The sequence below is a fragment of the Sciurus vulgaris genome (genome assembly GCF_902686455.1).
Source record: "Sciurus vulgaris genome assembly, chromosome: 12".
NCBI classification, from domain to species: Eukaryota; Metazoa; Chordata; class Mammalia; order Rodentia; family Sciuridae; genus Sciurus; species Sciurus vulgaris.
In genome coordinates this window covers 45150212-45164659 of record NC_136473.1, presented here as the reverse complement: position 1 = coordinate 45164659, position 14448 = coordinate 45150212, and positions in this window count along the sequence as shown.

Below are 14448 nucleotides of genomic sequence, written 5' to 3'. Positions count from 1 at the left end.
GTGTCCTCCAAAGAGACAGAACCAATAGGAGGTTATCTACACATCCATTCATCTGTCTTTCCATCCATCCATCCTTCCATTCATCATCTATCAAAAGAGAAATTCTAAGGATTGGTTCATGTAATTATGAAGGCTAGGAAGTTCAGACCCAGGAGAGTAGATGGTATAACTCTAGTCTAAGCCCCAGGAGAGACAATGGTATAAATTGCAGTACAGTTCTAAGGACAAGAGAAGACCAGCTTGAAGACACTAAGATGAAGATGGAGGGAGGGAGGGAGAGAGAGAAAGGGAGGGGAGAGAGAATGATTTCTTACTCAGTCTACTGACTCAATATGAATTTCATCCAGAAGCACCCTCATAGACACACCCAGAAAAAGTGTTTAATAAAATTCTGGACATTCTGTAGCACAGTCAAGTTGACATATAAAATTAATCATCTTACTTGGGGTGAGGAAAATTTTTAACTCTTTTAGGTTTGTACTGGCTGGCTCACATATTTCAAAAGGTAATAGAGCATGAAAATGCTAAGCTTGCAGGTGAGGCAGATTCTGCAGATCAGGAGATTGCTGAAGAATTCTTAAATATCTGTTAATGTTAAACAGAAAAGGGTTGTGTAGAAAAGTAGGTTTGCAAAGCTGATAAAACTGGCTTGGTTGACAAGGATGTTGGAAAAACCAACCTATATAATGAGAGTGATGTTTCAGGCAACAAAAATGTTATGACCAGAGGCTCACAGGAACCTAAAACCAGTATTCCAACTTGGAACAATGGTTTATTATTTGCTATTTCAGTGTTAGCAGCAAATTCATAGACTGTAACTTTGGTGAACAATGAGTACATAGTATTTTTGTTACAATCTTCATGATTCTGGACTCTGATGGTTTAGGAGCAAAATGTCTAAGGCATGAATTTTTCTATCATGGAATACAGTGATAGTCGCTCAAATATTTTTAAATACAGTTCTCTTTCAGTTACTGGTATTTATTTGTACTGTAAGTATGCATGTGTGTGTGCATGCATTTGTGTGTGTGTCTGTGTTTAAGGATGTGGTGTAAGACAAATAGAAGAAAAAGTAGGCCCAAATCTTCATCACCTTCACTTAGGACCAGACTTCCTTAACAAGACCCCTAAAGTGCAAGAAGTTAAATCAAGAATCAATAAATAGGATGGATTTAAACTAAAAAGCTTTTTCTCAGCAAAGGAAACAATCAATAATGTGAAAAGAGAGCCTACAGAGTAGGAGAAAATCTTTTCCACACACTCACTTCAGATAGAGCTCCAAAATTTATAAAGAACTTAAAAAACTTTACACCAAGGATACAAATAACCCAATCAATAAATGGGCTAAGAAACTGAGCAGACACTTCACAGAAGAAGATACACAATCTATCAACAAATATATGAAAAAATGTTCAACATCTCTAGTAATTAGAGAAATGTAAATCAAAACTACCCTAAGATTTCATCTCATTCCAATTAGAATGGCTATTATCAAGAATACAAGCAACAATAGATGTTGGCAAGGTGTGGGGGAAAAGGTACACTCATACATTGCTGGCGGGATTGCAAATTAGTGCAGCCACTTTGGAAAGCAGTATGGAGATTCCTCAGAGAGCTTGGAATGGACCCACCATTTGACCCAGCCATCTCACTCCTCAGTTTATACCCGGAGGACCTAAAATCAGCATACTACAGTGACATAGCCACATCAATGTTTATAGAAGCTCAATTCACAGTAGCTAGATTGTGGAACCAACTTAGATGCCCTTCAATAGATGAATGGGTAGAGAAACTGTGGTATATATACACAATGGAATATTACTCAGCCATAAAGAAGAATAAAATCATGACATTTGCAGGTAAATGGATGGAGTTGGAGACTATCATGCTAAATGAAATAAGCCAATCCCAAAAAAATCAAAGGCCGAATGTTCTCTCTGATAAGTGCTCTGCTGATATATAACGGGGATGTGGGGGAGTAAGGGAAGAATGGAGAAACATTGGATTGTGTAGAGGGAAATGAGGGGAGGGAATGGAGGGAAGGAAAGATGGTGGAATGAGACAAACATCATTATCCTATGTACATGTATGATTACACAAATGGTGTGACTCTACATTGTTACAACCAGAGAAATGAAAAGTTGTACTACATTTGTGTACAATGAATCAAAATGCATTCTGCTGTCATGTATAACTAAATAGAATAATCAATTAAAAAAAAGGATATGGTGTAAGGAATATCCCACGAACTCACAATGTCATCTATGCTGCTGGTTACCACCATTCCTTTTTAACCTTCTGCAAACTCGTTTTCATGCCCTTTACTTTACCAAAAATACTCTTGTCAACTTCACAATACCCTCTGTATTGCCACACCCAGTGATTAGTTCTCTGACCTCAAATTGCTCTAATTCTTAGCAGGTTTTAACTCAGCTGACCACAGCCCACTTTCTGGACCCCTATTATCTCCAATTCCTCAATGCCCTATTCTTATTTTGCTTTTTCTCCTATCTTACTAGCTTCTTCTTTTAAGTCTTCTTTGCTAAATTCTCCTTCATGAAACTTGATCTTCCTCAAAACCTGATTCTAGGCTCTCTTCTCTTGAATGTTATCTAAATATAGTCTCATCCACTCCAAAATCTCAACAATTATGTCACAAATTATAAATTAATATCTTTGTTCTGAATTTCTCCCCTTGCTCCAAAGTCACATATCCAACTGCACACTTGATATCTTCACTGACTATCTCACAGATACCTCCAAATTCACATATCCAAATTGAAACTCCTGATTGTCACCTCAACGTCCTGGATTAACCTCCAACCCACTCCTGGTTCTCCCCGCAATAACTCATTTGCAGAAGGTTGAAAAGGAATGGTGGTCACCAGCAGCATAGATGACATTGAGAATTTGTGGGATATTCCTTACACCATATCCTTTTTTAAATCGATTATTCTATTTAGTTATGCATGACAGCAGAATGCCTTTTGATTCAGAACTCTAGAAGTTATTCTCAATGTTCCCTTTTGCTCATCTCTTGTTTCTGATTTAACCTCCCAGCAGACTCTAAATCCAAATGCAATTAAAATCCATCCACTGGGGCTGGGGAGATAGCTCAGTCAGTAGAGTGCTTGCCTTGTAAGCACAAGGCCCTGGGTTCGATCCCCAGCACCCCCCAAAAAAAAAATCCACCCACCTATTTCCACGTCCGCTATCCTAGGAGCCCAATGTGAAGCAGGTGAGAGAGAAGAGTGTCATGGACCAAATCAGGCTTTCATAATCCCAGATTTGTGACCCTAGAGGAAAGAAATAATTTCTCTCTCCCAGCATTAACATAAATTCACAAAGAAATAGCCAGGTTTGGGTCTTTTGTCAATCATTTTAACCTTGGAGAAGTAAAGAATGTCAGACAAAGAAAAACACCATCTGTAAAGAGTGGAGTCCAGTGACAGGGGAACCAGCTCCCTTGCAGTTCTGGGTACCTGTCCCATACAGACCAGAACACCTGAAGTAACTGGCTCTTAAATGAGTTGCTATGATCCAAATGCCAGCAAGCTTTGAGGCCTTCCTAGAATAGGTATTATACAGAACTTGAAAATCAAGTAGAATCTTCCAAGATTCTGAAAACACTGTTAACATTTTGTTGAATTTCCAAAGTCTGGCTATAAATAGAAAGTTCTTCCTCTGTGTTCTTTTTCAGTCTTCGGATGCTTCCAGCTCTGAGCTCCCCAGATTGACAGGATTCCAGAATATGCACGTTCCTGTGCATTCCACACCATGAGGTTAATGTAACTGCCTTTATGTACCTGAGAAAAACCTGCTGGAAAATGCAACAATAAGACCTATACAGAAAGAAATAAAGCTGGGGTTTTCTTCTGTCCACATACCCCACCTCTGAACGTACCCAGCAATTCAAATAAATCTCATTCATCAAAATGCCCGTGTATTCATTTGGCCTTTTTATAATGAAGGCATCTGACTGGAATTTCAATTTCCCAAAAGAAAAATAAACGAGAAAAATCTCAGAGGGGCAGAGAAAGTTGCTCTTGTCATTCATGTTCTTCTTTTGAAAAACCAGCAGAGGGCGGACAAGATGGCAAATCCAACAAGTGGAACCCACAAAGCTGACCAGAGGGACTTGGGAAGTGATTCTCCCTTCCGAACAGCAGCAGCCTAACTCAAGAACACAGAAGTGAATAAACATGGCCTTGAGCGCTAATTGGACCTCAACCTGGCATTTCCAAGTTGTTTCCATAGGAGTTTAGTCTGTGATAGAGACTAAATCCTTATAACCTGGCCCATTCATGTGCTAGAGACCAGTATTAGAAAGATTGTTGCTCAGAAAATGTGAAGAGGAGAGAATGACCATGTATTTCTCAATCTAATGACAGGGTCTGCATGCTTGTACCAACTAGCATGTAACTTCCCTTGACTGCTTAAATATTCACAAAGTCTGAAGAACATAAAAGGAAGGAATGAAGGGAAGTAAGATTTATTTTTCATACACCATCTGTTCAAAATAAAAGCACAAAGAAGCATTGTACAGAAAGAAGATAAGAACTTCATAAATCCTGATGTAAAATAAAGGGAAGAACTTTCTATTAAAATTATAAAATGTCCAGTTTGGTTGTCTCATGGGCCTTTGGGGCTTTTGTACTATAAATGGGTCAAAAATCAGTTATAAAATTCATTTTGGGAAAAATTCTGGATAAATGAACCCTTGTGAAGACGGATGGCTAGAGGGTAAGTTGGTGTAACTCTTAGAAAGAAATTAGGTGATATCCATCCCAGGTCTGTGAACATCCTACATGAGCCCTGTGTCCTATAAATATGCTAGTATGGCCGGACAAGAAACCCAGCAACTCCGGAGGCTGAGGGAGGACGATCCCGGTTCAGACCCAGCCTTAAGCAACTTAGCAAGGCCCTAAGCAACTCAGTGAGACCCTGTCTCTAAATAAAAATACAAAAAAGGACTGGGGATGTAGCTCAGTAGTTAAGTGCCCCTGGGTTCAATCCCTAGTACAAAAAACAAACAAACAAACAAAAAAAACTAAAAAAAGAACACCAATATGAGTCAAAAATATGTGTACAAGAATGTTCATCAGAGCATTGTTTATAATTGTTAAAATTTACAGAAGACAGGGATCTAAGGGATAGCTTGGTGGTAGATCACTTGCCTAGCATGAGTGAGGCCCAGGGTTCAATCTCCAGTACTGCAAAAAAAAAAAAAAAAGAAAAAAAAAAGACATAAAAAGATTAGATTGTGATTACCATGAAATTTGCCATGTGCCCAAGTGCCATTCTAGGTGCTTTATCTGCATTAATTCCTCACAACAAGCATTTCGTTGTGACATATTTTACAGATGGAGAAACTAAGACACAGGGAGGTGAATTTGTCCAAGTTCACACAGAACCAAAGCGGCCCACAGGAGTTTCAAACTCAAGTGGTCCATCTCTTGGTCCTCATGCTCTACTGCTTCTCTTACTGTGCTGTTGTAAAATTAACCATTTGTATTTACTATGTAAAAAGATATACATAATGTAATGTTGAGGTTTCAATAGAAATTCTTCATAATATATGTACAGACAGTACAGTCCCGTACAGTCTATAGTCAATATATAATCTAACCTACTGTTAGAAGTGGCTTCCCTTGGGGAGAGAGATTGATGGAGGAAGGGAAAGAACCAGTTCACTGTAGCAACTACATGTGTATATTTTGTTATAAGCATAATTCCTTAATAAAAGTTTTGTTTGTTTTGTTTTGTTTTTTTGGCATTAAGGATTGAACCACTGAGCCACATCCCCATCCTTTTTTATTTTTTATTTTGAGAGGGTGTCACAAAGTTGCTTAGGACCTTGCTAAATTGCTAAAGTTGGCTTTGAATTTGCCTCAGCTTCTCGAGCCACTGGAATTACAGGCGTGCACCACCATTCCGACCTTTATGTAAAGATGTTTTCAATAGCAAAAGTAAAACTTAGTTTTATAGCTCTTCTACACAGTGATGTCTAACTTAAAGCTCCCCCTGGAGAGATGTAAAGTCACTTAAAATTATAGATCTGGAAGATCAAAAGAGGCAAAAACTAGTTTTCCATGAATTGTACTTTGAGCGCCTAAAATTTTTTACTGGCTTCAGACCTAGATTTGAAGTAGGAATACAGAATTACTTATAGCTCTAATAATCCCTTGAATGAGCAAATTTCAAATGCTGGCCCTAAACCAGATATTGGTATGTATCAATATAGCTACTGAAAAATGCAAAAAAGTATAATCACATACTGATTGAGTAGATTATGCTACCCATAGAACTTGATTCCTTTAGTGATAGAAATCAACTGGAATTCCTTAATGACTATAGATGTAAAAAGAAATACATACGTGAACAGTCGTTTGTCCTCTCCTCCTCCTCCCACTCCCCCTTCCCCTTTTTCCTCCTCCTCCTCTTCTTTTCTTCCTCCTTCTTCTTTTTTTTTTTTCCCCCCCATTAAGGGGGGTGGCATTGTGATGGTGAATATTAGCATTTTGAAAAGCTCTCCTTTCTACAGCATGAAAGGTGGTGGCTTTCATCGGCTGACCAGTCCTGGCCCACGCTTGGCCCAAGTCATTGTCAGCATGGGATAGCTCTGGCAGGCGGAAAGCGTGCTCTACGTTTTTGCTGGGTAGCTTTCTCCATAACTCTTCCTTGTACTCATGTGATAGGCCCTAAAGTAAAACTGTTTCTCTTTCACATTCTATAAGTGCATCTCTTTTACACCACATCCCCATTTTCACTCATTTTCCTCCAGTCTGGCTTTGTTTTATCTGAGCTTCTTCCCAAATCTAATCCAACAACCACCCATAAAGACAGAAGAAAGAGAGTCAGCATTAATGGCCAGCATTACTGGGTGTCTACTGTGTTCCAGGTTCTATGTGAAGTGCTTGTCATACTTTTTTTTTTTTTTCTTTTTTTGGTACTGCTGGGGATTGAACCCAGGGCCTTGTGCTTATAAGGTAAGCACTCTACCCACTGAGCTGTCTCCCCAGTCCCATTTTTCATTTAATGCTCCTAAAATACTGTAAGATAGGCCTTCATTTTCCTATTGGAAATTTAAGTGATAGCTGGGATTTGACCTTGTGTATGTTGGGCTTCAAAATCTATATCTTTCCCAATATGCCATACTTTCTCAAAAAAAAAATGTGTTTCTATTTCCCATATTTATAACACTTTCTATCTAAATCCTCTTTTATGTAAATGCTTATCATCACTGAGAGTGATGAAGTCCAGTATAAATATAGTAATCTAATCCCCCCGCCTTTCCCCTGACTTATGTTTAGGTTCTGAACAGAAAGATGGGAAGTGTCCCAAATGTGAGGACTTTCCTATTACATAATCCACAGGTTCAAATAACATTTATGTTACAGGCTTGATACTAAAGCATGGGCATTAAAGAGAGACTGGAGATAGCACTGCTAACCAAAGTAGAGGCAGGAAGGGGTGTTGAAATTTCAGTTCCCTGCATGCTACCTAAAGTTCCTGAAACCCTGGTTTAAGTCAAACTGCTATTGCCTTAGAATATGAAGGATTTTTAACATACTGGTGGAACTTTGTTCATCTCAAGAAAGGAAGACCCATCAATATTCTTAGTCAGAATATAATAATAAGAGCAGAAGAAAAACAGTGTTCTGATGCTAGCAACACCACAATACTCACCTGGCTAGGTTTGTCTGAGTGTAGCCTGCAGAACTGAAGGCCCCAAAAACTGAAATAATATATTTCCCAGATCTTAGAAATGTGTATAAACGCGCTTATTGGAAAACAATGAGTAGCTCTTTAAAATGCAAACCTGCCAGTGAAATCTTTCTACTCTCCAAGTTCTAGATTAAGCACTCACTTAACACTAACAAAAATCTGTTGTTCACAGCTTGAGGATAATAACATTCTGATGGAACCCAAGTCTTTTCTTGGAATGTGAACTTGACCAAGAACACACAGTGATGATGAGTGAAGAGACTGGATTTATTTTTGTTCGAAGACACCATTTTTTTTTCTCTACCTTTCCCTTAAAAATAACTTCTTATTGCTTTTACTCCTGTTGTTAATCTCTAAGTGAAAAATGTTCATTGAAGAGTTAGAAAAACATCAAATAAACACAAAATATTACATTTAATATGACTGCACATTAATGACCACTGAGTTTTTTGGTGCCATCTTTATAGGTCAGTGTGTATGCACACATATTTATAGACTACTAGCTTTCTTCTTTAAATTGGGATTATGCTAAAAGTGCTATTTTAATAGTAGCCTTTTTTGCCCAGCAGTTTGCTTTAAAATTTTTCTTATGGTATTACACACAGTTCTCTAATATAAAAATAATTAATCAATGGGAGAATGCAGAATTAAAACAAAGTGTTTACTCTTGACCATAAGATTCAAATTAATTGAGTTGTGTCCCATTTCCCCAGTCTCATGTATAAGCCTAAGTCAAGTATCTTTCAATATCAAATAAAATTTCTCCAATACTCCATCCTAGTTGAAGAAGTTGGTTTTTTTTTTTTTTTTTTTCCTTAAGATCTTCTCTTTCATTATAATTAGGCAAGAGATTAGCGCTGCCTACCACTGCCCCAAGTGAAAATGCAGAAAATGCTCTTAAATCTTAGTGGATTAAAATAACACAAGGTTATTTCTCACTTTTTCAAGAGTTCCAATGTGTGTGCCTTGTGGGACAGTGTTAGGTTGTAGGGACAGATCTATTTTTTTTTTATTTATTTTTATTGTAAACAAATGGGATACATGTTGTTTCTGTTTGTACATGGAGTAACAGCATACCATTTGCATAATCATACATTTACATAGGGTAATGATGTTTGATTCATTCCATTATATTTTTCCATCCCCCCCACCCCTCCAACTCTCTTTTCCCTCTATACAGTCCCTCCTTCCTCCATTCTTGCCCCCCTCCCACCCTCCATTATGTGTCATCATCTGCTTATCAGTAAGATCATTCACCTTTTGGATTTTTGAAATTGGCTTATCTCACTTAGCATGATGTTCTCCAATTTCATCCATTTGCCTGCAAATGCCATAATTTTATTATTCTTTATAGCTGAGTAATATTCCATTGTATATATATACCACAGTTTCTTTATCCATTCATCAATTGAAGGACATCTAGATTGGTTCCACAGTCTGCCTATTGTGAATTAAGCAGCTATGAACATTGATGTGGCTGTATCTCTGTAGTATGCTGATTTTAAGTCCTTTGGGTATAGGGCGAGGAGTGGGATAGCTGGGTCAAATGGTGGGTCCATTCCAAGCTTTCTGAGGAATCTCCACACTGCTTTCCAGAGTGGCTGCACTAATTTGCAACCCCACCAGCAATGGATGAGTGTACCTTTTTCCTCACATCCTCACCAACACCTATTGTTGCTTGTATTATTGATAATCGCCATTCTACTTGGGATGAGATGGAATCTTAGTGTAGTTTTGATTTGCATTTCTCTTATTACTAAAGATGTTGAACATTTTTTCATATGTTTGTTGATTGCTTGTAGATCTTCTGTGAAGTGTCTGTTCATATCCTTAGCCCATTTGTTGATTGGGTTATTTGTATTCTTCGTGCAGAGTTTTTTGAGTTCTTTATAGATTCTGGAGATTAGTGCTCTATCTGAAGTATGAATGGCAAAGATATTCTCCCACTCTGTAGGCTCTCTCTTCACATTGCTGATAGTTTCCTTTGCTGAGAGAAAGCTATTTAGTTTGAATCTATCCCAGTTATTGATTCTTGCCTTTATTTCTTGTGCTATGGGAGTCCTGTTAAGGAAGTAGGATCCTAAGCCAACAAGGTGAAGATTTGGACCTACTTTTTCTTCTATAAGATGCAAGCTCTCTGGTCTGATTTCAAGGTCCTTGATCCATTGTGAGTAGAGTTTTGTGCAGGGTGAAAGATAGGGGTTTAGTTTCATTCTGTTGCATATGGATTTCCAGTTTTCCCAGCACCATTTGTTGAAGAGGCTATCTTTTCTCCATTGCATATTTTTGGCACCTTTGTCTAGTATGAGAAAATTGTATTTATTTGGGTTTGTGTCCATGTCCTCTATTCTGTACCATTGATCTACCTGTCTATTTTGGTGCCAATACATGCTGTTTTTGTTACTATTGCTTTGTAGTATAGTTGAAGTTCTGGTATTATAATACCCCCTGTTTCATTCTTCCTGCTAAGGATTGCTTTAGTTATTCTGGGTTTCTTATTCTTCCAGATGAATTTCATGATTGCTTGCTCTATTTCTGTGAGGTACGTCATTGGGATTTTAATTGGAATTGCATTGAATCTGTATAGCACTTTTGGTTGTATGGCCATTTTGACAGTATTAATTCTGCCTATCCAAGAACATGGGAGATCTTTCATCTTCTAAGGTCTTCCCTAATTTCTTTCTTCAATGTTTTGTAGTTTTCATTGTAGAGATCTTTTACCTCTTTGGTTAGATTGATGCCCAAGTATTTTATTTTATTTTTTTAGGTTATTGCAAATGGAGTTCTTTTCCTCATTTCCCTTTCAGCTGTTTTGTCGCTTGTGTATAAAAATGCTTTAGATTTATGTGTGTTGATTTTATAGCCTGCTATTTTGCTGAATTCATTGATGAGGTCTAGAAGTTTTCTGGAGGAGGTTTTTGGATCCTCTAAATATAGAATCATGTCATCAGCAAATAGTGACAGCTTAAGTTCCTCTTTTCCTATTCGTATCCCTTTAATTTCTTTAGTCTGCCTAATTGCTCTGGCTAGAGTTTCAAGGACAATGTTGAATAGAAGTGGTGAAAGAGGACATCCCTGTCTTGTTCCTGTTTTTAAAGGGAATGGTTTCAGTTTTTCTCCGTTAAGAATGATGTTGGCCATGGGCTTAGCATAAATAACCTTTACAATGTTCAGTTATGTTCCTCCTATCCCTATTTTTTCCAGTGTTTTGATCATGAAGGGGTGTTGTATTTTGTTGAACGCTTTTTCTGCGTCAATTGAAATAACCATATGGTTCTTATCCTTAAGTCTATTGACATGATGGATTACGTTTATTGATTTACGGATGTTAAACCATCCTTGCATTCCAGGGATGAACCCCACTTGATTGTGGTGCACGTCTATTTTTAATCATAAGGTCTGGGCATCCACCTGCAGACAAGGAAAATGCACGAAGGAGCACACAGGGAGATCCTCTTGGGCTTCCATCACCACCCAATGACTGAAGGCAAGTATATGGCCGTAACTCACTGCCGGGCAGGCTAGAAATAAGAGCTGACTCTAAGAAGAAGAAAACATGGGTCTTGGTGAGCATTATCAGTCTGTTTTCTGTTACTAGAACAAAATACCTAGGCTAGGCAGTTTTTAAAGAAAAGAGGTTCAATTAGTTCACAATTTTGTAGAGCTGCCAGCCCCATCTGTTCATTCTCTTGCTAAGGCCCCCATGGCTGCAAGGCATCAGGCAAGAAAAACAGAAGGGAAACAATGTGAACACAGAAGAAGTCATGTGGTGAATCAAGAAGACAGAGTCAGGGGTCAATCTTGTGGAAACTAACCAGTTCTTTTAAAAGAAAAAGGACCCTGCAAAACAATCAATCTTTTTTTTTTTTCTAAAAACATGGTTTTTTCCCCCAAAACCATCCACTTTTGCTGGTGTAGGCTGGGGTTTCACTTCTAAACTTTCACTTTGGAATGCTGCAAATGTACATTACTCCACATGTTTCCACATACCTCCAAGCTGACAGAAGGAAAACTGGTGGGTTAACACTTACCTAGCATTGTCTAAGTATTTTATTCATTTACCAATGAGTCTGAATAAATTCTTACAGGGAAGTAAATTATTGAACTGAAGTCAAGATCATCCTGTACAGAAAACAAAGCCTGGGTTATCTTGGGAAAAGAGTAACTTAATGGAAAGTCACACACACAGGAAGTTCACAGGAGGAGAGAAAAAGTTTCAAGGCAGGCAGAGACCAGAGACCATGGTTTTTCTTGTGTTCCCCATTGCAAATTCCCAGGAAAGTAAATAGATCAGTCTAATTCCCTTTTCCCACAAGACCACCAGGTATTAGGTCTCAGGTGAGCCAGTGAGGTCATCTGTCAGGTCTCTTCCCTTAGACATTTAGCTACAGCCAGGGTGGGTAGGATCCAAAAGGTCCCTGCCCCAAAGGAAGAGTGGATGATGGAGCCATCCCAAATATATCTAATACACTATGAGATTTAAGGCAGCAATTAAGAGAATTGTATTTTTTAAACAATTTGTAGTTTATTTGTATCTTAGTCAAATGTCTTTTTTGTTTTTGGTTTAATTTTTTAATTTGTTCTAATTAGTTACACATGACAGTAGAATGCATTTTGACACATCATACATAAAATATGGAGTATAACTTCTCATTCTTCTGGTTGAACATGATGTAGCATTACACTGGTTGTGTAATCATATATGCACATAGGGCAATAATGTCTGATTCATTCTACTGTCATTCCTATCCCCATACCCACTCTCCTCCTTCCACTCCCCTCTGTCTAATCCTTTAAAGTACTTCTATTATCCCCACCTCTTATTGTAAATTAGCATTTGCATGTCAGAGAAAATATTTGGCCTTTGGATCTCTGGGATTGGCTTATTTCCCTTAGCATAATATTCTCCAGTTCCATCCATTTACCTGCAAATGTCATAATTTCATTCTTCTTTAAGGCTGAATAGCATTCCATTGTGTATATATACCACAGTTTCTTTATCCATTCATCTGTTGAAGGGTCCCTAGGTTGATTCCATAGGTTAGCTATTGTGAGTTGAGCTGCTATAAACATTGATGTTGCTGCATCACTATAGTATGCTGATTTTAAGTCTTTTGAATATAAACTTAGGAGTGGGATAATTGGATCAAATGGTGATTCCATTTCAGGTATTCTGAGGAATGTCCACACTGCTTTCCAGAATGACTGCACCAGTTTGCAGTCCCACCAGCAATGTATGAGTGTACCTTTTCCCCCACATCCTCACCATCATTTATTGTTGCTTATACTCTTGATAATTGCCATTCAGACTGGCATGAGATGGAATCTCAGTGTAGTTTTGATTTGCATTAAGAAAATTGTATTCTTGACCCATACTGCCTGGTTGCAAAGCTGATTCCTCCCTTACTAACTATGTGACCTTGACCAAGTCACTCATTGTGTCTCAGTTTCCTTATCCTTAAGATAGGACATGTAAATGGTAGCTTGGTAGCTTTTCACAGGACTGTGGTAAAGATTAAATGAGATCAAGTAAGAAAAGCCCTCAAAACTATAAATGGTACATAGCAAGCACTGCTATTATCAAACTTTGTCATAAAACAAGAGCCTCTTATTCCATTTTTGGTTAATGGTGTCATCACTATCTCATATATCAAACTGAGGTCATATGTCAACCTCCACATTCTGTGTATGCTTCCTTTGGTCAGCATTTTGCTTTATTGATGGATTCACTTATTTATCTGGTTTACAGTTTTTGAGCATCCATTTGCTACATAAAATATTTCTCCTTCCCAATTCTGCTGCAAAGATTTGCTCTTAATCCCTCTTCCTTGAACTCTTACAGTTTTCTTCCTACCTGGTCTCCTTGACTCTCAACTATCGTGGTCAGATTAATTTTACTGATATTCATTCTGATCCTGTTGTTCCCCTACTCAATGGTTTTCTGTTCCCCTATTGCTTGTTCACATGCTGAAACTTAATATTCAGCATATTTCCTACAATTTGGATCTGATCTGCCATTATACCTTCACTTCCCACAGCACAGAGAGACTACACTTGATTAGCCACACTGCCGTTAACTACAGCTCCCGATACACTTCCCACCCTTGTGCCGTCACTTGTGCTACTTCACCCAGCCTGAACACCTAACCCCTGGCTCCAAGAGCCAGCAGCACCTGCATTCCATAGGAGCTTGTTGAAGAGGGAACACCCCAAACCTAGAAAATCAGAATCTGCATGGTAATAAGACCCCCAAATGGTTCATATACGTGTATTTTTCTTAGAAGATTGTTTTAAATTTATTTTTATTGTAAACAAATGGGATACATGTTGTTTCTGTTTGTACATGGAGTAACAGTATACCATTTGCATATTCATATATTTACATAGAGTAATGATGTTTGATTCATTCCGTTATTTTTTTCCGCCCCCCCACCCCTCCAACTCTCTTTTCCCTCTATACAGTCCCTCCTTCCTCCATTCTTGCCCCCCTCCCACCCTCCATTATGTGTCATCATCCGCTAATCAGTGAGATCATTCCTCTTTTGGATATTTGAGATTGGCTTATCTCAGTAGCATGATATTCTCCAATTTCATCCATTTGCCTGCAAATGCCATAATTTTATTATTCTTTATAGCTGAGTAATATTCCATTGTATATATATATATACCACAGTTTCTTTATCCATTCATCAATTGAAGGACATCTAGATTGGTTCCATA